The 25,905-nt window shown below is 39.3% G+C and overlaps 1 long non-coding RNA gene across 1 annotated transcript in view; it reads left to right on the plus strand.

Moving 5' to 3' along the window:
* LOC144233379 (uncharacterized) overlaps positions 1-25,905 on the plus strand; it is a 70,053-nt gene that overhangs the window by 5,493 nt on the left and 38,655 nt on the right. Inside the window, exon 2 of the long non-coding RNA XR_013335660.1 lies at positions 22,458-22,530. This is a non-coding gene — a long non-coding RNA (uncharacterized LOC144233379). The remainder of the gene's footprint in view (positions 1-22,457; positions 22,531-25,905) is intronic.

Here is a 25,905-nt window from a genome sequence, read left to right on the forward strand (position 1 = left end):
TGTGAAAGGATAAGTACAGTGTGCCATGGAACACCATGTTCTGCGGTGAGGGAAGGACTAAAGGTTAAGTAAGAAATTAGGCAGGTGAATGGGGAGGGAAATAAAAACTGTTCTAACAGTGATTTTCTATGTGTGGTTGGTTCATGGACCAGCAACATCAACATCCCCTGGGAACTTGTCAGAAATGCAGATTCTTGGGCCCTATCACAGATCTACTGAATCAAAAACTCTGGGGGTGGAGCCTATCTGTGTTTTAATAAGCCTGACCATCCAAGTGGTCTCATGCCCACCAAAGTTTGAGAACCACTGTTCCAAACAGCAAATGTGATAAAACCAGTTGTAGGCAAGATGTTTAGTGTGTCTAAATGGCTCTATTTACTTGTGTGTCTGTGTTGGAGTGGGTTGGCAGCGTAGGGGGATCATGGAAATGACAGATGAGGTTGGAAAGGTGAGCATGCTTTACTTGGGGTTTTATGAGCCATGTTAAAGAGTTTGGGCTTCATTTATTCAACAAATATTTATTGCATATCTACATCGTAAGTATAATGTATAAAATGGATTCCTTCTGTCAGGGAACATAGCCAAATAAGCAAATAAATGTATATGTTGGATGGTAAAAAAATGTTATGACGCAACAACTTGGATGAATCTCCAGAGAATTATGCTGAGTAGAAAAAGGCAATCCCAAAAGGTTAATACTGTATAATTCCATTTATATAACATTCTTGAAATAACAAAACTATAGAAATGGAGAACAGATTAGTGGTTGCCAGGAGTTACAGAGGGGGTGGAGGTTGGAGGGAAGTGGGTGTGGCTATAAACGATATAGAAGAGTAACACAAAACCCTGTGGTGATGGAACTGGAAATGTTCTGTATCTTAATTGTATCAATGTCAGTATCCTAGTTGTGATATTGTACTATAGTTTTATAAAGTGTGACCATTGGGGAAGCTGAGTAAGGGGTAGATAGAATCTATCTGTATTATTTCTTACATCTGCCTTTAAATCCATAATTGACTCAAAATAAAGTGTTTTTTTAGTGCTATAAATAAAATATAGGTCAGGGGATTGAAAGAGATGAGAGGATTTATTTTATATGGGATAGTTAGGAAAGGCCTAGCTGAATTACATATGAATGTCTGGAAACTATTAGAAGTATGAAGGCCCTGAGATTATGCTTGGTATGGGGGCACCATTGTGGATAGAGTGAGCGTGAGCAAGGAGGAGAATAAGGGGAAATGAAATCAGAGAGTTGATAGAGATGGTGGTTGTAGAAACAGATCATATAGGGGCTTATAGGTCATAAGGACTTCTCATTCTGAGTAAAATGGGAAGCTATGGAAGAGTTTGTTTTGCTTTTTTATTTTGAGAGAGAGAGAGAGAGAGAATCCCAAGCAGGTTCCACATGGAGCCCAATGAGGGCCTCCATCTGCAAAATATGAATGAGATCATGACCTGAGCTGAAATCAGCAGGCAGAAGCTTAATTCACCCAACCACCCAGGCACCCCTAAGCTATGGAAGAGTTTTAAGCAGAAAAGTAACACGACCTAATTTATATTTTAAAAGTATCACTTCACTGTGAATAAATTGAGTGAAGGGAGCAGGGTTTGGACTAAAGTGGCAGAGGAGAAGGTAATGGGAAATAGAGTGATTGTGCATAAGTTTTGTGGGTCCAGCTAATTGAATATTCTGATGGATTGGATGCGGGATGTGAGAGGAGAGGAGTCAAGAATGATTCCAGGCGGGCTCTGTGCTGACTGCCAGCTCAGAGCCTGGAGCCTGTTTCAGTCTGTGACTCCCTCTCTCTCTGACCCCCCCCTGCTCAAGCTGTCTCTCTCTCCTAGAAATAAATAAAACATTTAAAAAAAAAAAAAAAAAGAATGATTCCAGGGTTTGGGTCTGAGCAAGTGGGAGAATGGTGTTACTACTTTTATTAAATGGAGAAAATAAAGGAAGAGTAATATATGGCAGAAGATTAGCAGTTTAAGTTTGGGCTTGTTGAGATGCCTGTAGACATCCCGGTGGAGATGTTATATAGCCTATTGGATATGTAAACATGTCTGGAATTTGGGAGGCAGTAGCATACAGATAATATTTAAAGTCATGGTCTGGATGAGAACTCCATTGAGTATTTGTAGATAGTGAAGAGAAGAGATCTGTGGAATGAGACCTGAACACTCCCATTTTTCGAGGTTGGGAAGATAAAGAAGAACTTAGCAAACAGTGCAGAGAAGGACTGGCCACTGAGGTAGGAGGAGAACCAAGGGAGATGGGTACCTTGGAGACCAAGTGAAGAAAGTGTTTTAGGAAGAAGAGAACAACCAAATAAATCAATTGCTACTGATAGGCAGAATTAAATAAGAACTAAGATCCGTCCTTCATATATATATATATGTATATATATATATATATGGCCAAAAAANGTGCCTAGGTGGCTCATTTGGTTCAGCATCTGACTCTTGATTTCATCTCAGGTCATGATCTCAGGGTTGTGAGACAGAGCCATATGTTGGGCTCCATGATGGATGTGGAGCTGGCTTAAGATGCACTCCCTTTCTCTAAAAAACAAAACAAAACAAAATAAACCCTCCTTGGTTCCCAAGAGAAATAGAGAAGCAAAACAAATTTTAGTAACTGTTTTCTAAATTAGATCATTATATTACTGATTAGAATGCCACTTTTAGGAGCACCTGGGTGGCTCAGTCAGTTAAGTGTTTGAGTCGGCTCAGGTCATGATCTCACCGTTCATGAGTTTGAGCCCTACATCAGGTTCTGTACTGACCGTGCAGAGCCTGCTTGGGATTTTGCCTTTCCCTCTCTCTGCCTTTCCCCTGCTCTCTCTCTCTCTCACAAAATAAATAAATAAACATTAAAAAAAAAAGAATGCTGCTTTTAATGGATTAGTCTCTCTCTCTCTCTCTCTTTTTAATGGACTAGTCTCTTAAAAAGTACAGTTATAAAAACTACAGGTGGGAGGAAGGCGGGATCCTGTGAGGCAGGAATTTTGGATATTTCTGCCATGTGGGCTGAATAGTATATATGTCAGTTTTCAGAGAAAATAGTTTTATGTAACACTGAAAATTTACTATTAAGCTACCAGGCTACCAGGCTCTGTGCAGAGAGGTAACCTGCCCAAAGCCCTACTGCTTATAAGTAGTAGAATTGGGATTTGAACCCAGGCAGTCTGGCTCAGTAGCCCAGGAGTTTCACCACCACTCTCAGCAGATAAACAGAAATTGAGACAACAAATGGCAAGTGTACTGCTTAGAGTTGCCTAAGCAGAAAGCAAAAAGGGAAATAATTATAAAAACAACAGATCTGGATACCTTCTAGGATCTAAGAGCAAGACCAGGGCAAGGTCTCTGGAAGGACTGCGAGTTGGTAATTTATCAGGAAGCAGGCAGGGTATTCTAATTCCCAAAGGGCAGACTCCATACATGCTGCATGTAGTATATGTTCTGGGCTTCTACAAATAAAATGTTTTATCTTCAATTATGTTCTTTTCCATAAATGTACAACAACAGACAACAGGCACAAATAACATATTAAAGCATAGGCTTTTATCAAATATAAGAGAAGGAGCACCAGCCTTAGGAGTCTAAAGATTTGGGTTTTGTATTCATAAATGCTCATGGAAACTTTTTGGGAGTGATGGATATGTTCAATATATTTAATACCTTGATTGTAGTTTTAGTGTCACAAAGCTTAACACTTTAAATATATACAGTTTACTAAAGTCATTTATACTTCAGTAAAGCTGTTTAAAATGTTTATGGAGTGCCTGGCACTAGGCTATAGAGAGGACATAGGCAGAACCCTATCCCTCAAAGGGTTTTTATTCAAGTGTGGGGCCCAGACATGGAAGCATTCGGGTCAGAGAACAACAGAGGTTGCAACGTAGAGCCCATGTGCTGTGCCTCACTTTCCTTTTCTATAATACCTGCTTGCTTACCTCAGTATGGTCAAAATCTAATGAAAACACTGTGAATAAATGCTATAAAAATATAAGGAGTTGTTTCCAAAACAAGATGATTCCTGTTCAACAATCTATTTAGAATCCTTGCTGATCTATTTTCAAATAATATCAATATAAAATAATTACTGAAGGTGTTATATCTATACACAAAATAATGAAAAGTTGCAGACTTTACTTGCCATTATTATCATAGTAATATCATTTGTGTGACTTTGAGTAAGGAACTTAACTTCTCTAAGCCTTCTGTATAAAATGGAAATATTAAAATTGACCTCTAGCACTGTTGTGAAGATTAAATGAAATAATGTGTGTTAACTGTTTAGTACAGAGTGATAACAAAAGATACTTCTGATTTGAATTTTTTATTTTATTTTATTTTTTTAATATTTATTTTTGAGAGGGAGAGAGAAAAAGCACAAGCAGGGAGGGGCAGAGAGAGAGGGGGACAGAGAATCCAAAGTGGTCTCTGTCTGTGCTGTGGGGCTCAGACTCAACGAACTGTGAGACCGTGACCTGAGCCAAAGTCTGATGCTTAATCAACTCAGCCACCCAGGAGCCCTTGATTTGAATTAAAACAAAACAAAACAAAACAAAAAAACAGTTATTTTGGATTGGGGGAGGGACAGAGAGAGAGGGAAACAGAGACTCTGAAGCAGGCTGTGTGCTGTCTGCTCAGAGCCCTTCTTGGGGCTCAAACTTGCAAACTGTGAGACCATAACCTGAGCCAAAAATCTGTGTCTGATGCTCTGAGTGCCCGGGTGTCTTAGTCAGTTAATCCATCTGACTCTTGGTTTTGGCTCAGGTCCTGATCTCATGGTTCGTGAGTTCAAGCCCCATGTTGGGCTCTGTGCTGACAGTGTGGAGCCTGCTTGGGATTCTCTCTCCCTCTCTCTCTGCCTCTCCTTTGCTTGTGTATGTGCATACTCTCTTGCTCTCAAAATAAATAAATAAACTAAAGGGGGGGGGAATGTAATCAAAAGCTTCTAGACAGAGGTAGATTTAATTAGAAGCAAATGAGGATTATGTTTCAGGGCCCTTCACCAGCACAGGCTCCTTCTAAGGCTCAGTGAGGTCTCCTGATAATGAGGAGAGTACGTCAGTAGTCCCAACCCCGTGAAGTGCTGCCCCACCGGAGGTACCTGCCTATGCTAATTCTCCTTCACTTCTCTGTTCCTGTTTCTTCCAACTGCAAAAGGAGCTTTAGACAATACCAGGGATCAGCAAGATTTCAGAACAAGGATAAAAATTATTTCTGTGAGAAGATCTCAATATACCCCACAAATAGGTAATTCTTGTTATTGTATGTTACTAGTGTTGAAACCAACACCCAGAGATTATATGATCTGCCTCAAGTCACAAATCAGCAAATAGAAGCGCAATAGCAGCATAGTAATAGAATCTGTGAGTCTTGTCTTACACCCCTGTGCCTAAGCACACGAATATATCTCCTGAGCGACCATGAAGGTCTGTGTTGGCTGATCATGCATAAACTCCAGAGGATGGTGCCACTGACCTTTCAAAACTTTCCCCATTCCTTGAGTAATTGATATGTCCTCAGGCTTCACTAGCTTGTGACCTCAGAACAAGGTCATGCACCTTAATATCCAAACCACAGCTCTGAGCCCGTGGAGCTGGGGAGTCTTCCTTTGCTGAATTCACATGCTCCTCCCCACTTCCCCCAAATCCAAGGAGTGCTTATTAGGAGGGCTTGTTATCTCCATCAGTCCCTCCCTTCCAAAGTGGCTTCTTCCAAGGCCCTGGGAGAAGCCTAGCAGTGCATTCAAATGGGTGTATGTTTTGGTAAAATTTGTGTTTTAATTGCAATCATTTCAGATTTCTGTCTGTTTCTACTACTACTTTCACTCCTTTATACTCTCCCTGTCTATGGTGGTATTGGAGTGGCTGTGGGTCTTTTTATAGAATCTGGCTAAGAAGAAAGTGAATATTGTATATGTTGTGTGCTTCAAAAAAATTTTTTTAAAGCACATTAAGTTGAAAATACGCTGTTTTTAACAAATGTCAGATATTGACATACAATAGAGGGTTCATATTTAAAGTGTACAATTTGATGTACAGACTGAAAATCATCACTAAATTAGGATAACGAACAGACCCATCAACTCTCAAAAAGCTTCCTCATGTTTCTTTTTAATTCTTCCTCCTTGCTCTCATTTCTATCCTTAACCACTGATTTCTGTCAGTTTAGTTTGGATTTTCTATAACTTTTTATAAATGGAATCATATAGTATGTTCTCCCTTTTTGTCTGGGTTTTTTCACTCAGTGTAGTTATTTTGGGATTCATTCATGTTTTTGTGTGTATCAGTAGTTTTTTTCCTTTTTTTACTACTGTTGTATTCCATTTTATGTATATGTTGCAATTTCCTCATCCATTCTACTGTTGAGACATTTGGATTGTTTTAGGGGCTATTATTACAAAGCTGCTGTGAAGATTTGCAGATAATTCTTTGTATGATCCTGTACTTTCATCTCTCTTGGTTAAACACCTGGAAGTAGAATGGCTGGGTCAGATGGTAGGTTTACAGTTAATTTTTTTTTTAATTTTTTAATGTTTTATTTATTTCTAGGAGAGAGAGAGACAGTGTTGAACAGGGGAGGGTCAGAGAGAGAGGGAGATACAGCATCTGAAACAGGCTCCAGGCTCTGAGCTGGCAGTCAGCACAGAGCCTGACGCGGGGCTCGAACCCACGAACCACAAGATCATGACCTAAACAAAAGTCGGATGGTTAACCGACTAAGCCACCCAGGCGCCCCGGTTTACAGTTAATTTTTAAGAAATTGCCAGGTTTTCCAAGTGATTGTGATGAGATTTTGGGGGGTGATTGTGGGGTTTGTGAGGTCCAGAGCTGACAGCCAAGAAAGAATTCTTGAAGTCATCTTTGGTGCAAAAAGGTGATTTTATTAAAGCACAGGGACAGGACAGGGGCAGGAAGGGCTGCCCCTGACCCTGTGTAGAGACTGGTTATATATTTGGGAGTTGGGGGAGGTAAAGTCCAGGGGAAATTTTCAATGAGATTTTCATATGCTAAAGAAGACTCAGGAGATACTTGGAGGCCTAGCTATTGTCAAGCCAACATTGTTTTAACATTAAGACAGTAGGAAATTCAGGGAGAAATGTTTTACTTTGCCAGCCTGAAGTATTTGTCAGTGGGCTGCAGGTTATAAGGAAATGTAATTCTATCTGCCATTTCCTCTGCCTTTGTTTCCCACATCAATTGTATCATATAGTGTTCCCACTAGCAACATATGAAAGTTCTAGTTGATCCATATGTTCTTGCTGATTCTTAGTACAGCCAGCTTTATGTCTTAGCCATTCTAATAAGGGTAGCAGAATCACTGTGATTTTAATTGATATTTCCCTAATAGCAAATGATGTAGAGGATATTTTCACTGTGCTTATTTGCCAGTTTTAGATCTTCTCTATGAAGTGTCTTTTCAGATCTTTTGCCCATTTAAAATTTTTTGTGTTTGTTTTCTTATTACTGAGTTTTAAGAGTTCTTTATATATTTTGGATATTCCAAGATGTGGTCTGACTCCACATGGCCAGAATAAAGCAATCACTTTGAATGACAGACTACTTCCAAAGCTGATTACTGTGTCTTGAATAATGCTACTGTGGGACACCCCCTTCCCCAATCTGCAATGTAGTCCATGCAACACTGAGCCAAACTACTCTGTATGGGAAAAAAGACTCACTGTGTTTTTCCTCTACTGTCCCTCTACTTCACTTCTGACACCAGATGTGTGGGTTTCCCACACATCAAGCAATTCTCTGACACCAGCTGGGTATCCCACAATTTAACTCAAATCTGACACTATCTACTTGGAGTTAATGTCAGATCCCACAAGGTAAGGGTTCAGTCCCACAAGACTGGCCACCCCCACTTCAGATGTCAATCTCAATTCCCAGGTTGTCATCTGTACTTCCGACGGATCATCTCTAAATCTCACATCATATTCCTTGGGTTTCATAATTTGCTGGAATGACTCACAGAACTCATAGAAATACCTAACTTATCTTTACCAGTTTATTATAAAAGCATATGATAAAGGATACAGATTAACATCCAGATGGAAGAGATGCCTAAGGCAAGGTATAAGGGGAGGAGCACAGAGTTTCCATGTCCTTGCCAGGTGTGTCCGCCTCCCAATACCTTTATCCTCAATCCTGCCTGTGTTGAGGCAAGCTGGAAGCTCTTTGGACCTCATACTTTTGGGACTCTTAGGGGGAGGCTTCATCATGTAGGCATGATTGATCATTAACTCAATTTCCAACCTCCTCTTCCTAGAGGATGGGGGGTGGGGTGGGGCTTAAAGTTCTAAGTTTCTAATCATGGCTTCATTTTTCTGGTGACAAGTCCCCATCTGGAGCCCACCAACCATTGCCTCATTAGAACAAAAGATACTCCTATCACTTAGAAAATAACAAGTCTTCTAGAAGCTCTGTGCTAGGAACCGGGGGCAGAGGCTAATATACACATTTTTTGTTATTTCACACACTCTAGGTCCTTTTCACAGCTTTTCTTCTAGCATGGGGGAAAGAGAAGTTCAGACCTGCATGTTAGCCTGCCTACAGTCTAGTCTTAAAATTTCCCATGAGCAAATGCTTTAACAAAAATGCAATACCTCTTGAAAGAACCATCACTTTCAGGGACATTCCAGTCTACATACGCAATTAGAAAAACAAAAATCAAAAACAGGTCTCTTACTTGGAAAGTATATAGTCCTGTCAATAATACTTCCAACTTGTGTCCCTGAAGGAAAGGCTTAACATTTTAAGTTTTCAGATGCTTTACAACTGCCTGCACTTGGCTTCACAGTTGTCTCCAAGAACAGTAGATGGATTCCTGCTTGTAGTTTACATTTGACAGGTTCCAGTTTGACACCTTTTACCCAGAGCAAAGATTTTCATCTCTACTTCTAGAACATTTGTAATAAATATCACTTCTTCAGCTTCTTAAAACGCTAAACTTACATATCCATTGGACACTGACATACATATAGATACATATGGGTATGGGTATGTGTATATATGCACACATATATACCATTTTATATATATGTATATGAGTTACAAGTGTTCCATATATTTGCAACTTTCCCTTCTAAAGAACTTCTGGTTGAGGAGGGCTTGGGAAGTCTCTGGATCAATGAACAAGCATTTTAGAGGTTCCTAATGCTCCTAAATGTGTTAGCCTAGCATCTAGCCATTTCCAAACACTGGTAAAACTGATGAAGGAGTGAGGGAGTGACCATAAATGGAGCCAAGAAGTAGGTGGCAGAATGTTCCTTCCATCCTAAACTTGTCCTTGCTGCTATAACCTTTAGTTATGCAAAAGCAAAGGTTTTACAAGGGGCATAGAATATGAAATTTTATTGCAGAATTCTGAAAGACTTTGGAAACTAAAACCAAGTCAACCAAAGGAATTTTTAAAATCCCAATTATTTGCAAAACATTTATTATAAGAGCAAAAAGCATTATACCTCTCGTTATCCTCAGACTGCCTGTCCTATTCAGTATAGCACTGTCATCATCCTCTCCATCATTATCACATAACTTAAGTATTGGTCTTACTTATTTGCATTAATCCTCTGCCAGGCACCAAACTACATGCTTTATACATTTTATCTTTCAGTAACTCAGAAGAGCCCTATGTGTTAGATATTATTATTCCTTTTCACAGATTAAAAAACAAGCACAGAGAAATTACTTTTCTCTAAGTCACAAACTAGTAAGTGAAGTTAAAAATCAAAAAGTTCCATTGAACCAGGGTTATGCTCATAATAAGTGTACCATACTCACTGTGTCAGTCAATAATTAATCACTGTGTCACTCAATAATTAATATTTGTAGAAGCAGATTTACCACGTACTAGTGAAGCTCAAGTCATAGGTCCTTTGAGTTGTACAACTCTCTTCCAAAGCCTGGGTGTTGGGGTTCCTAATGATGTGTTCACATGGCCATGTGCCATTGTAAAATGAGCTGTCTGTTAAGATGCTTTTTCTTCTAGCTCCTCTTCCCTTACATCATGGGGCATTGGAATGGCTGTGGAAATTTATATACTGAATTGGAGATTTGGGGATACATTTAATTTGGGTTTTGTGTGATATTTTATGTAGTTCACAATCACTTTTGTGTACAGTTGAGCCACTGTTATCTATGTTGGTGTAGGACTGGCTTTTAGTGGTAATATTCTAGCCACTGATTGTACCAACTCACCTGGTATTGTGACACTTAAAATAAAACAGCTAAAAAGTGGTGGGGGGAATCAAAGAAAATGGAATTAGAGCAAAAATTACATTTTTTCACATCTCAAACTAGTATAAGAATTCATAAGTCTTAATATTAAGCTCCTTACTATTAGGTTAATTCATTAAATCCTTAATGAAATTAGGTACAATATAATCTCTAATACATTTTAGTGAGATTTTTACTAAGTGGTTTATATAAATGAGCATCATTTTTCTGAGTAATGTGCTTATATAAAGAACCTCATTCCCCAGTGGTGCCTGATGAAGCATAAATCTGATGAGAAAGAACCCTGGCATATGATCACATGTGATGTGTGATGAATTTATAACATAGGCCCTCCCAGTTTGACTTGTCAGATGAGTTGTGAGAGACCTATCTGGAACATACTTAATGAAGCATTTGTCAAATGAATGAACAAATGAATGAGTGACTGGATCATTAGATTTATAGAGTTTATATATCTTTGGATTAATATGATCAAGACCCCTTGGTTCAGAGAGGCTGAGTGATTTACTTCCTAACATTCAGTGGCAGGGTGAGACAAAGACTCAGGTTTCCCGACTTTCAATCCTGTGTTCTTCAACAAGATTTCAGATTGTGAATATTTTCTAGAAGGCTTTAAATACTCTCTACCAATTCCAACAACTAAAGTACCTCTTTTATATCCTAGAGATTGTTGTTGAATAGAAAAGGATTCTTAGAAAATCCAAGAACTTAGTGATTGTTTTCTTCTTGTTGGGGCGGCTGGGTGGCTTAGTCGGTTGGGCGTCCGACTTTCGCTTAGGTCATGATCTCGCGGTTCGTGGGTTCGAGCCCCGCGCCGGGCTCTGTGCTGACTGCCAGCTCGGAGCCTGGAGCCTGTTTCAGTCTGTGACTCCCTCTCTCTCTGACCCTCCCCTGTTCACGCTGTCTCTCTCTCTCTCCCAGATATAAATAAAACATTTAAAAAAAAATAATAAAAAATAAAATGTCTTCTTGTTATCCGACCTGGTTCTGATAAGATGCCAAAAGAATCTTGGGGGCTCTTTAGGTCAAGGGGTTTCAAACTGAGGGTCTTGGACTGTTAGTGGTTAGTGAAATCAATTTAGTGGCTGAATTTTTTTTATTAGCATAAAAAAGAAAATATCAGATTGTATTGCCACATGGTAAGGAACTAAGTATTGTTTAGGAAAAAACTTTGGTTGCACCTGATCACAATATAAAATGTTTTTGGCTTTGGATTTTTGCTGTGGATGACAGTCAAGGTTAAAAAAAAAAACAAAAAAGAAAAAAACAACTAGAGGTGGTAACCCAAGTGCAGAGAACAGAATAAGAATGTAACATCAGCATAATATGAATTTGGGAAGAATAAGCCTGAGGGTGTAAATGTCGTTTTTGGGGATTGAAGGGAAGAGGAGGAGGAGGACTACCACAGTTAGGCCAGCACTTAAATGATACACAGAGGAGGAAAAGCTCAGAGCCCTTGTGGTATGACTGGAGGTTGAGGTCTTGAGGTCTCTACATAATTGGTTGGAGACTCAGGACCATGGGAAACCTCTTACCTCTTACCTCTTAAAACCTCTAACCTCTTAGATTCAGCTGAGCGTGGGCCTATATTGGAATCTAGTGTGGACAGGCTTGCAAGGGGCCGGTCTGAGGCAGAGGATCTCACTGGGCTTGGGGGAAGATCAAGGTTGTTGACTTGAAAGTTGGTTAAACTGCAGTTACAAGTGTAGTTGGTTTTATCCAGTGTTGGGTTTTGAAGGAGAAGCATGAAGGGATGTGTCTATGGAGTTGTGGAAGATCCTATAGACAATGGAGTGGGGATAGGCAAGGATGATACAATGCATTTAGGAAGTTATCACTATTACCTATTTTTCTTCAGATTGCTTGGTACATAAAACAGTTATATATTTATAATAGTATAGTGCTGTATGGAATAATATATCCATAATAGTGATTATGACAGTACCATATCCACTTTTCATTAGCATTTTCTCAGTGAATCTTTTTCCATTCCTTTATTTTTGACATTTTTTTGACATGTTTTTTTAAGTGTGTCTCTTATAAATAGGATATAGTTATTTTTATTTAATTAAAAATATACCAAATGTTAAACAGTATTTTAATTAGGAAGGTGAATACCTGTCAAGATTGAAATGTCTAAAATAAGCAATTATAAGAAAAAAATTAAAATGTTAATTATAGGGCTGGCTGGTTGGCTCAGTTGGTAGAGCATGAGACTCTTAATCTCAGGGTTGTGAGTCTGAGCCCCACTTTGAGTATAGAGATTACTTAAAAATAAAATCTTAAAAAATATGTTAATTATAGGGGTGCTTGGGTGGCTCAGTCAGTTGTGCCTTACTCTTCATCTCAGCTCAGGTCTTTATCTCAGGATCATGAGTTGAAGCCCTGCATTGGGCTCTGTGCTGTGTATGAAGCCTACTTCTGGATTAAAACAAGTAATGCACCAAGTAGTTTCAAATATACTGAGTAATCTGAGTTATAAAATTATAGTTACTAGAGTAAGTGACCACAAAGGAAAGAAAGGGTGGGAGCAAATAGCACTATCAGATTTTATTAAACCAATTCCAGATTATTAAGGATTTGACATTTACCAATTTAACTGAAAATAAAAAAAATAATAAAAAAGATATTAAAAATATAAAAGCTGTGGCTATTATGTTTATACAAAAATACAATTTTATGATTACACTGTCAAGAATACAGAGTTAAGTTATAGGGGCGCCTCGGTGGTGACTGATTTTGGCTCAGGTCATGATCTCGTGGTTTGTGGGTTCTAGCCCTGCATCCGGCTCTGTGCTGACAGCTCAGAGCCTGGAGCCAGTTTCAGATTCTCCCTCAGTGTCTCCCTCTCTCTCTGACCCTCCCCTGCTTACTCTGCCTCCCTCTCTCTCTCTCTTTCTCTCTCTCTCAGAAATAAATAAAACATTAAAAAAAACCCAAAAAAAACAAAGAGTTAAGTATAGTTTTGTGCTTATCATTTTTCTTGTTTTATCCAGTAGCAGGATAGATTTAGGTTGAATATTCACGCTCTTTTACCTGATCCACTTTGTCGTGTCATGAAAAAGTCTGGCAAAGGATCAGAACCAGGAAAGTCACCTGGCCCATACTAGCATCATACTTGTGGGATTACAAGTATCAGATAACTTCTCTGAATGGACACACTAAAAATAGCTGTGAATTACATTATTATGCACACTGTCATTATTCCAACACCTGCATTTTCTGTTCTGATTGTCTTTGTAGAGGATAAATTTCTTCTCTGTTTCAGGGGTTAAAATGGGATGGTCAGTGTGGTTAAACATGGACTAACCCAGTAGGGGCACAGATACCATATAGATTCATTTTCAAACCCAATATTAGGCAAAACTTAAAACTCATAATTATCATATTTCCAGGTAAAAGAGAAATACTTTGTGGGCTATAGTGAGCTAACTTAAGCAATAGCATTTAATAATATATCAAATGTCCCATGTAACAGCCATGGTTAATTAGTATATGGCAATAATTATGCCAATGATATGGAAACACCAAGATAATATCTGAATAAAGTAGTAATTATATCAGAAAGGATTTAAGAGATGACTCTATTAGAAATCATGCCATCAAACTTACTGAGAAAATGATTATTGTTGAAGCTGAATGATACTCAGAGGTTCTATTCTCCCTACTTTTGGGTGTCTTTGAAAATTTCCATTAAAGAAGTGATAAACAAATGCTGGTGTGGAAAAACCAAATCACTGTTTTACTTCTGAAGAAGTAAAAATAAAGTTTTAAATGACAGGTTATAGAAAAATGAAAAACTACAGTAAGTGTCTGGCCTTTACCACAAATTGAATTTATATTTATTAAATGTTTTGCATTGATTTTTGTGTGTATATGTGTGGGCTTCAGTGTTCATGATATATGTGGTAAGTTTGAGAAAAATGTTTTTATAAGGTGTATACCACAATATAAATGTCAGATATTCTTATTTACTTTGAAAATAGCCAGTGGCCAATGCCGCTGAAGCTGATAGATAAAGGGCAGCATGGTCTTGTCATTTTAGTAACACATCCTAAGAAATGGGCTATGATCTCAGTTTTGCTTACTAAAAACCAGGTGAATCCATTCATTATTTAAGTGACACTTAATAAGGATTCAATACCATAGTGGAACAGTGTGATATAACAGTTATGGTAAAATGGTAGATCTGGAGTCACACATGGGCTAGAATCCTGGGTTGGCCAATTACAGCCATGTAATCTTTGGCAAATTAACTTAAATTTACTAGATTAGGGGCGCCTGGGTGGCTCAGTTGGTTAAGCGTCCGACTTCCGCTCAGGTCATGATCCGGCCATGAACGGCTCAGGTTAATGGGTTCGAGCCCCGCGTTGGGCTCTGTGCTGACAGCTAGCTCAGAGCCTGGAGCCTGCTTCAGATTCTGTGTCTCCTTCTCTCTCTCTGACCCACCCCTGCTCACGCTGTCTCTCTCTCTCTCTCTCTCTCAAATAAATAAAAACATTTAAAAAATAAAAATAAATAAACTTACTAGATTAGATTCAATTTCCTTTTCTCAACGGGAATAATAATAGCTAACTCAGAGGGTTGTTGTAAGGATAAAATGAGATATAGCTCATTAAATATCTAGAACAGTGTCTAGCATGTAGCATGTGAAGTAAATGGTGGTTATATTATTTTTTTAAAGTTTATTTATTTTGAGAGAGAGGAGAGGGAGAGCATGAGCAGAGGAGGGGCAGAGAGAGAGAAGGAGAAAGAGAGAGAATCCCAGGCAGGTTCCATACCATCAGAGAGGAGCCTGATATGGGGCTTGAACCCATGAACTGTGAGATGATGACCTGAGCTGAAATCAAGAGTCAAACACTTAACCGACTGAGCCACCCAGGTGCCCCAGTGGTGGTTATTATTATTATCTATTTGCCCCACTGAATATGATATGTTCTTTCCATGGTGGTAAGTAGAATATAAAAATATTCATAGTGGTAAGTAGAATATACACATAGAAATATTTTTTCTATTGCACTAGGCATTCTAAGATAGACCATGTATGCAGGACAACCTAGCTCTTGACATGAGCAGCATTATTCAGATGGAATTTCCTTGTGTCAGCCTATCAGGCTCCTGTACTTTTGGGTATCTAACATCTAGGTGCCTGAAGCCTCTTGAGACTTGCATTTTGAGGAATGAGCCAAGTAGGAAGTTGGCCTGCTGAAACATTGCTCTGCCCTCTAACTTTGTACCTACCATCTCCACAGCTGGATTGCTCTTCTAGGCACCGTCAATTCCAAATGATCTGGGTCCAGGCTTGCCCCTGGCATCATGAAAATTGCCCAGAGCTCCCAAAATCAGATGTCACCATTCCTGTCTTACTCCTCAGATCAGAGCACCTCTCCTTACATGCCACTGTGTAGGTAGAGTTTTAGCCACTATCCCTGGGCTTAAATGTTAAGACCTCTATATATCTTTCCAGCTAAGAGAGGGCCCACCTTTTCAATTAATTGCTTTCCTGCTGCTGTCTTCTCCCAGGCTTTGCTTCCCATACACCCCAACCTATCCTAGCATGCTGCATGACACAAATAAGTATCTATTCTGTAGAGGATATTCACTAAGTATTTGTTGAATTAATGATGTTAATGATGGGGATAGGAGGATATTCAGCGGGTATGGGCATGGGTATGGGTTGTTCTGTAAGTAGTTATTTATTTATTTTTAATGTTTATTTTTGAGAGAGGGGTGGAGGGACAGAAAGAGTAGGAGACAGAGGATCTGAAGTGGGCTCTGCACTGACGACAGAGAGCCTCATGCAGTGCTTGAGTCAGGAACTGTGAGATCATGACCTGAGCCAAAGTCAGATGCTTAACCAACTGAGCCACCCAGATGCCCTAGTAATTGTATATTTAATACTTAGCACCAGACCTTATCTTGATGTCTTTATAGTCGTTTTGATTATCTGAATGTCATTCTCTAGTATATTGCTGGGAAAGCTACATGAGAACAGCATTCCCTGATAGCAATTTTTTTGTGCCCTTTATATTTTAATCAGTTTTGCCCCACAGCAGTCATTTTAGACTGCAGTGTCTCAAACTTCTCAAAGCCCTGATCACTCCCATCTACCCTCATTGCCAATAGCAAACCTCACCTCCAGCCTGATAGAGGTAATAGAAGCCCCATTTTCTCAATATAAAACATAAGCCTACTTCCCTCCTTCCTCTTGTTACATCAGAGAGCCTACCCTTATTGCTCTTTAATGTTAATCCTTCTTTGTTTAGATTCTATTCCCTCTCTCTTTCTAAGGAACATTACATTGTCAGTTATCCTTTTATATCCTTGTATGTTCAAACTTCCTCTCTTTCTCCTGATTAGACCCTTCTTATTAAGTTTTAAATACATTCAAGTCATCCTCAAAAAAAAATTTTTTTAGGGGTGCCTGGGTGGCTCAGTCGGTTAAGTGTCTGACTTCAGCTCAGGTCATGATCTCATGGTTTGTGGGTTCGAGCTCCACATCGGGCTCTGTGCTGACAGCTCAGAGCCTGGAGCCTCGTTCGGATTCTGTGTCTTCCTCCCTCTCTCTCTCTGCTCCTTGCTCTCTCGCACTCTCTCTCTCTCTCTCTGTGTCTCTCAAAAATAAAAAATAAAAAATAAATAAAAAGGTCACTCAATCTCTCATCCCCCCTCCAACTGTCATGTTATAATCTCCTTCTCTTGTGGAAAAACTTTCTCAATGTGATTTGTACATGCTACATAGCTGCTATGGGTGGCTTCTCAATATCTGTCCCCCCTGTTTTCTACAGAAACTGGTTCTGTTAGGAACAGTAATGAGTCAAAGTCAGACTAAAGAGCTACATTTCCCAGCTGCCTTTGCCCTTATGCTAGGAGAGGCCATATGACACAGTTCTGGCTAATGATAAGTAAGCTGAAGTCAGCTGAGGATTTACAGAAAATTTTTGCTTTCCTGGTTTAGGTACCAGACTTTCCCCTTGATGTTTCTTCTTCCTATCTGAAACACTGGCTTAAGAGTTAGCAGCTGTCTTACATGCACAATGGGGAAAAAGCCATATACTGGGGATGATAGAGCCTAAAGAAGGACTCTAGAACATTGATGACATCATGGAGTCACTGTCCCAGCCTTAATGATCTCCCTCTGTCTGTTTTGTTATATGAGGAAAAGAACCTAATTTAGTTAAGCAACTGTCATCAGACTCCATTACATGTGACCAAATGTAATTCCTAATCTATACTCCTGCTCCCTACATTTCTTCACCTTCTACTCACCCTCAAATCATTCCATTCTGGCTTCTGGCCCTTCATTCCACTGGGCTCACCAGTGACCTGCATGTTGTGAAATCCAGGGGATTTTTTCAGTTCTCGTATTTCTTGACCTCTCAGCAATATTTGACTCTTGGCCATGGCCTCCTTTTTGAAACAGTGTCTCCCCATGGCTTCTATGACCAATACTCTGAGTTTGCTCCTTCACCTCCAGCTGCTCCTTCTCTGTCTCCTTTGGGGGTTATTCTTCCTCTCTGAGCCACACTCACTGCCTCTTGGCCTCTCAGACATACCATGGCCTTAGCCACGTGCTCTTCCCTATCGTGAATGCTTACCTTCCTTTTGCCAGGTTAGCTTTCCTTATCCTTCAGTTCTTCATTCTTCACTTACTTTGTGTGTGTGTGTGTGTGTGTGTGTGTGAGAGAGAGAGAGAGAGAGCGAGAGAGAGAGCGCAAGTGAGCAAGAGGCAGAGAGAGACACAGAGAGAGAGAGAGAGGGAGAGAGAAAAGCAGGGCTCATGTTTTTTTTTAATTTTTTTTATTTATTTATTTCTAGGAGAGAGAGAGAGACAGCGTGAGCAGGGGAGGGTCAGAGAGAGAGGGAGTGACAGACTGAAACAGGCTCTAGGCTCTGAGCCGGCAGTCAGCACAGAGCCCCATGCGGGGCTCAAACCCACGAGCCGTGAGATCATGACCTAAGCGAAAGTCGGACGCTTAACCGACTAAGCCACCCAGGCGCCCCAGCAGGGCTCATGTTTTAACTGAAGCATGGTTTGTTCACCTGAAGCAGGGATCATCCTCTCCCAATGTGGGACTCGAACTCACAAATCATGAGATCATGAGCCAAAGTCAGATGCTTAACAACTGAGCCACCCAGGTGCCCCATTTTTCACTTCCTTAGAGAAGCTTCCTCTGGCTTTCTTGTGAGGTCATATTTCCTTATTGTATATTCCTTCATAGCTCTTATATAGTTACAACTTTATTTTTTTTTAGTGTGATTCTGAGTAAGTTGTCTCCCTCACAATGTAGGCTCCATGAAGACAGGGACAGCCTACTTTTGTTCATCATCGTATCCTGAGAATGCAAAATATTCCTCCAAAACATAATATGTACTCAATAATTAGTTTCTGGATGCATACATGTATGGTGATTTATTTGCTTACCTGTTTATGGTCTATCTTCCTTCAGCTCCATGAGAGAAGGAAACATAATCTATTTTGTTTTCAACCACGTATGCATTACTTAATACATACTGGATGGCACATAATAGGAAACAATAAAAAATTTTAATGAATTAAAGAATGAAAGACGTTCCAGGAGAGACATTCCAGTAGTTCTATCCCTAACATGTCAATATTTGGGTATTATTTTACTATATTTTCTTTCCCTTTTTTTAGTTTATTTACTTATTTTGAGAGAGAGAGTACAAGCAGGGGAGAGGCAAGAGAAAGGGAGAGACAATCCATGCTCCGTTGGCATGGAGCCTGACGCTGGGCTCAAACCTATGAACTGTGAGATAATGACTTGAGCCGATATCAAGAATCAGTTGCTTAACCAACTGAGCTACCCAGGCACCCCTATTTTACTATCTTTTGATAAAGTTTATGTTTACAAGAGAGCACGAGATAGCTTTGTTGTCTCTAGAGAAGAGTCTTTTGGAAAATATCTGATAGCATGTTCTCCTTACTATATGTTATACCTAAAATAGGTTGTCTATAAAGATCTTGAACCTATACACTTCTTCCCCTCTTCATTGCCAGCACCCTAGTCAAGCTCACTATCATATTCCCCCTAGACTACATTGAACCATACACTTTTCCTTACGCATGATTTATTAAACTATATATAAATTTAGATGGTTCCAAGTTTTTATTGTATCACAAGGTCAAGGATCATATCTGTTTATGTTATCTCCTAAGAAATATAAGTACCTATGACATATACATAATTTTTCATTTTATTGTGGCAGAGAATTATTTCTTTTCTACATTTGACAAAATATTCCATTTACTTAAGGAAAATAAGTATATTTCAACTAACAATAGATCTTTGGTTTCAAATGGCCAAACTGAAAACATTCAAAAAAAGCCCATGACCTTTTAATCCCCCTACATCCTTGCCCCATGAATTCTTAGTCATTGAGGTACCTGAGATGTTCAATGAAGTTGACAAGAAGAGTAACTGATGCAGTTGTGATGGACTTGAGAATGCCCCCACCACTGTAGTCAGCATATCTGGATCCTGCCCTTCCTTCAAGGTCAAGCACCTGTCTTTCTTCCTCGACGAATCTTCTTTCACTCACTCTTAGCTCTGACACCTCAACTTAATATATGTGTCTAATAAACATATGTACATATATATGTGTATATATGTACACACACACACACACAAATACACATCTTCCTTCTCTCCAATCAGCCTGGGAAAGATGCAACACATATCTTACACATTATTGTATCCTCAGGACCTAGTACGAAATCTTATTGGTATGATGTTTTGCTGCTGCTGCTTATTTTCTTTTTGTTAATAAGATTTACTGAGTACTTACTATTGTGCCAGGCACAGTGTATGCTCAGTAGGTGCTATTATTGTCCCCCTTTCACTGATGAAAGCTTAAATAACTTGCACAAGCTGTATAGCTAGTGAGCAAAAGATGCAGGACTCAAACACAGCTTACCAGATTCCAGAGCTAGTGCTCTTAACCACTAGGCAATTCTGCCTTCCATGAATATTCATGGATAACAAACTCCAACCAGGTTGCATTTGCTCCTGACTTTAAGAAGGCACCAGGTGATCAGCTTTGCTTGCAACTAATCAGGAGCCTTTCAAGTTGTTTTCAAATGAAGTTGTAAGTCTGCAGATAATTAAGAGAGAAACCATTTTGGAAACAGCAGGAAGGGGGGATGTGTAGAGGCCCACTTTGACATTTTGAAGTGTATTTAAGCATATAGCTCAGAGCTATAAAAAGTCACTACCCCGAAACTGCAGAAGTATTAAAAATCAAATTGCTTTATTAATTTTTAAAGAAAACTGCAAATGCTGTCCTTTCATCTCTAGGGAAATCCTTCCCTAAAGCTCCAAGCCTCTTGGTGACTGGGATAAATAAGTTGGTCTTCTTCATTTTCATTTATCCACTCTCTGTCCCATAGGGTCAAAGAAATTAAAGCTTTATTTGTTGAAGTTTCTAGCCAGTTAAACTGGGAGCAAGAAAAGCCATTTCATGTTGGCATGATAGCAGAAAGCATTTAGCAACGTTCCAGCTTAATGATGGAAAACTAGTCAAGATTATTATTTTTCATCTCCTCATCTAATAGACAAATTCAGTTAATACTCTTCCAGTCAAGGAAAAAAAACCTTTATGAAATCTTGACCATTGATACTTTAACCAGCTTACCCTTTTGTATTTCTAGTGAAAGGCTCTACATCATGAACCACTGACTTTCCTTGAAAGCTCCAGAGAATAAACAGTTGCAGAAAAGTCCAGGAGTAAGATAACCCAGAGACTTGAACCTGCAGCAAAATGGAGTTTCTCCAAATTAGACATCAGGAGAAGCAGTAGATAAGAGGAACTGGAAACTAGAGATATCCTTGTCATTCTCTGAGCTACCATCATGCTGGCAGAAGCTTAAGCTAACTAAATTTACTTGTGAGTCCTCCGAAGGGAGTGACTGTATCCCAGCAGGGTCATTTTTCATAACACACTCACTACTTTGCAGACAAGTTTCTAGGACCTTGTAAAATATTTGAATTCTGAACCTCAATATACGTATTAAAATGCCAGCATGTTCATTACATGTCATAACTACAAAAAAGTATGAGTTTCACTATTCACTGCAAATAGAAACTCCAATAATATTTATGACTTATTAGAGCATACAGTCCTCATTTTGAAAGACTTAAAGCCTCTAGGATGTATTTATCCAAAATTAGCTTCCAGTAACAACACCTTGGGATATCCCTGTTTTGGCAGCATCTGTAGCCAGATCTGGTTACAGTTAATAAACTAATGCTAGAGCTGCTGACCTTAGGAAGACAGGTGTCCTCTCTAACACAGGTCCATATTGACTAAATTGGCCTGAGGCCTGGTCTGTTTGCTTGGGTATATGGCCAGAATTAATGGAGTTTTCATCTCTTTCCCAAATAATTTGCTCTGTAATTAATTGAGCATTACATTTCCCGAAAGAAATATTGTTTTGTGGCTGAATACATAATACTATTCATTAATTTATTAATTAAACCAATATGTATTGAATACCTACTATGTGTCTGAAGTACTTGGCAGGTCTTGGAGGTACAAAAATGACAAGGAATCTCTACGAATAGCTCAACTTAGTAGTCCAATACTTATTTGAAGGATCCAGATCTTCTATCTATATTTTATCCACACAACCCAATCTGCAAAGCCCGTTTTAGGTCTTATTTCCTCATTCATTCATTTAGGGAAACTTTATTAGGTTCCCTAAACTGTGAGGCACTGGAATGATGAAGAGAATATAGTCTCCATCACCAGGACCTTCCAGCTTATTTGTAGGGAGGAAAGCAAGATAGACAGGACCAGATCATGGAAGACATTGTATGTCAGGCTAACCAAGGAGTATGGGTTTTATCCTCCAGCAATGAGGAGAGCTACAAGACAGTCTTAAGGAAAACAGAAAGATAATTAAATTTGCATTTTAGAAAAATCAGTTTGACAATGACAAGGGAGATGAATAGTAAGGAAGAGTGGCCAGAAGGAAGGAAATCAGAGGGGAAGAAAAATCAAATTCCAAAGCAATTGAAGAAATAGAAATGACATTTTAGTAACAAATTGAATGTGAAGACTGAGGGAGAGGATAAAGTCTGGGATGACTTCTAAGATTCTGGTCTGGGTGATATTAGCAGCAGGAAAAGGAGGAACAGAGTTAGTAGAAAAATGAGTTCAATATTGGTTTTGTTGCAGGTGCCTTTGAAACCATCCATGTGTCAACATCAAGTTTGCTGCCGTAAATGTTTGTCCGAAACTCAAGAAAGAGGTAAGGGCAGGAGGTAAGGATTCAGGAGTTATTACCTTATAGATTGTAACTGAAACATAATTACAGATGACATTGCCAGTTCTGTGGCCATCTCACACTACTCCCTGGTCTCAAATGCCTTTTACTCATCAAACATTCATTTTTTAATGAATTCATTATTCATTGTTTCATTTCTTCATTTTGTTGACTAATATAGAAGGCACTCCAATATCATATTCCTGGTGACACTAAAGACTCTGGGTATACACAGATAAAGGATGACCCTAAAGGATTTCATAACCTGGCCATTCATTATACACTGACTAATTCTCTAATTCTGTGTGTGTTTTATATCTCTAAGAAGAGTATAAACTTTCAAAGTAAAAGACACTCTCTTAGGCTCCTTTAAAAAAATAAACCAGAAAGGGTCCTGGCTGGCTCAGTCAGAAGAGCTTACTACTCTTGGTCTTGGGGTCATGAGTTCGAGCCCCCCAGTGGGTATACAGTTTACTTAAATAAAACTTAGGGGTGCCTGGGTGGCTCAGTCTGTTAAGTGTTGGACCCATGGTTTAGGCTCAGGTTATGATCTCACAGTTTGTGATGTTGAGCCCCACATCGGCCTCTCTGCTGACAGCATGGAGCCTATTTAGGATTCTGTCTCTCTGTCTCTCTCTGTCCCTCCCGAGGACCCCTGCATGCATTCTCATGCACACATGCTCTCTCTCTCTCTCAAAAATAAATAAACTTAAAAATAGATAAAACTTTAAAAAAAATCTCTATAAAGACTTAGCACAGTTCTACTTTTGGTAGATGTTTAATGTGAATCTTGAGTGATAGATTACCTATTTTTTAAAAAAATGTTTTATGTATTTATTTCGAGAGAGAGTGTGTGGGGAGGGGCAGAGAGAGGAGAGGAAAAGAGAGAGAATCCCAAGCAGGCTCCACACTGTCAGTGCAAAGCCAGAGGTGGGGCTGGAATTCACCAGCCATGAGATCATGACCTGAGCTGAAATCAAGAATAAGATGCTTAACTGACTGAGCCAGCCAGGCACTCCTAAATTACTTATTTAAAAACATAGACTACTTTATTTATTTTTAAATGATTTTGGAGGGAAGAGTTCTGACTAGAAAAGCATTAAATTTTAATTGTAAAAAATTAAAAACATAAAGACATTTAAATTATAACATACATTAAAAACATACAGAAAGTAACGATCATTTTAAACATATTATCCAAAGATAACTATTAATATTTTATGTAAAATACTTTTAATTCCTTGTTCTAAGTACAGCAATGTGGAGTTGTTAAATTTTTAGTAAAAGAGATCATATTGAACATATTTTTGTGCCACTCTTTTTATTTACAAATTCTATATCATGACTATAATCCTATGCCATTAAATATAGATTTTCAATATTATTTTTAAACTCTTTCATTGTATTCCGTTGTTGTACCATAATTTATTTAGTTGGTGCTACACTGATGGACACTTAGGTTGCTTCCGGGCGTCCACTATATAAACAGTGTAATGATGAATATCTTTTTTTTATGTTTGTTTATTTTTGAGAGTGGGGGAGGGGCAGAGAAAGAGACACACTGAATCAGAAGCAGGCTCCAGGCTCTGAGCTGTCAGCACAGTGCTGGATGTGGGGCTTGTACTCCTGAACTGTGAAATCATGACCTGAGCTGAAGTTGGACACCTAACTGACTGAGCCACCCAGGCACCCCAAGTTTCAAAATTCTAATTGAAGTTCTTTATTAAGGCTATTTAGAGGCCAAAGGCAAAAGACCTATGGCTTTTTAAAAATAAAAATGTAGCATGTATACATAAAAGTTCGTAAAAGTGAGCTTGATAAAATTTTATAAAATAAACACACATACATGAAACCCAGACAAAGAAACAGATAATTACCGAAACCTCAGAAGCCCTCTCCTGCCTTCTAGTTACTACACACCGTAGCTACTTTTTTTTCCAGAAAGTTCTCCATAAGTACGTAAGCATGGCATAGGTAGGAGTGTCTGGACATTTCTGCCCAATATAGGCCCCCTCTATGCTGGCCAAGATTTTCTCAGAGTTAGACCTCTGTCTGAGGCTCTTCCTATTCAATCTTCACTTTCTCCTCTCCTTTTCCACATGTCAGACCTGCATCATGGTCTAAAAATTTACTCTGACTACTCCTTTAATAGATTTGACCAGCAATAAATCTCTTGCAATTCTAACTCTGCCTGATGTCTGCTGCCCAGAGAACCATCAACACAGATGGTACTGGAAGTGGTCTGAAATGACAAGCTCAGTTTGGGGACTGGACCACATACCTCCCTGCCGGCATGGAGGACCCCATCCAAGTGGTATGTGGGCACAGATAGTCTCAGACAAAAGTGGTTGCCCAGTTGCTAAAAATAGCACCAGAAGTGACTTGGGAGTGATATCCCAGTGGAGAATAATACACTGGTGGGTGAGATGATTTGAACCTTTTTAAATGCAGGCTGTCAGAGGAGGGAGAGACTACACATAAGGATAATGGAATTCGCTGGATATTAAACAGTTGCATTGACATCCTACAGAGGAATAATTGAAAATGGAGGGCAGTTAAAAGACATTTATGGTTAAATATGACAGCCAGCAGGCCTGTTTGGTAGCTTTTAAAGTAGAAAAGCTAGGGGCATCTGGGTGGCTCAGTTCGCTAAGCATCCGACTTCAGCTCAGGTCATGATCTTGCAGCTCGTGAGTTCAAGCCCTGTGCTGACAGCCTGTAGCTTGCTTTGGATTCTATTACTCCCTCCCCCCTCTCTCTGCCCCTTCCCAAGCTCATGCTCTGTCTCTCTCTGTCTCTCAGTAATAAATAAATGTAAAAAAAAAAAAATAAAGTAGTAAAGCTAGTACAACCCAGGACCAAACTCAGAATCTGATAGTTAGGATCCCCCCAAACAGTGGAATGCTGTGCGTGGTAGGTCTGTTATACCCTGGTTGAGAAAACCTGGGACCCTGAAACATGGGATGGGAACATCTGGATGGATACCCTCAAAAATATTGGCTCTGCAGTCTTCCCTGAACCTTCAGAATCTATAGACATGACCAACCCCTCTCTGTGTAGCAAGATGTTTCAGAGGCCTCTTCAAGGCAACAGATGCTCTCTCAGGAGCTGTGTCCACCTCCTCTTCTGGCTGCCAGGTTGATAATTACAATTAAATCTCCACATAACTTGACTGGGACATAGTGGACCTGATGAGGGCACTAGTGTTCCTCCCTCAAGCTCATACCTATGGTTGTAGGAGGCATCCAGTATAATTGGCTGAAGGAGGGAAAAATCCAGTCATGGTTTACGGATGGATCAGCTCAATTGTGGGTGCAAGCTTTGTCATTGGAACTGGCACAATGGCTACATGAATGGAGT

This window comes from Crocuta crocuta, unplaced genomic scaffold (genome assembly GCF_008692635.1).
Source record: "Crocuta crocuta isolate KB4526 unplaced genomic scaffold, BGI_CrCroc_1.0 scaffold113, whole genome shotgun sequence".
In the NCBI taxonomy this organism is placed as follows: Eukaryota; Metazoa; Chordata; class Mammalia; order Carnivora; family Hyaenidae; genus Crocuta; species Crocuta crocuta.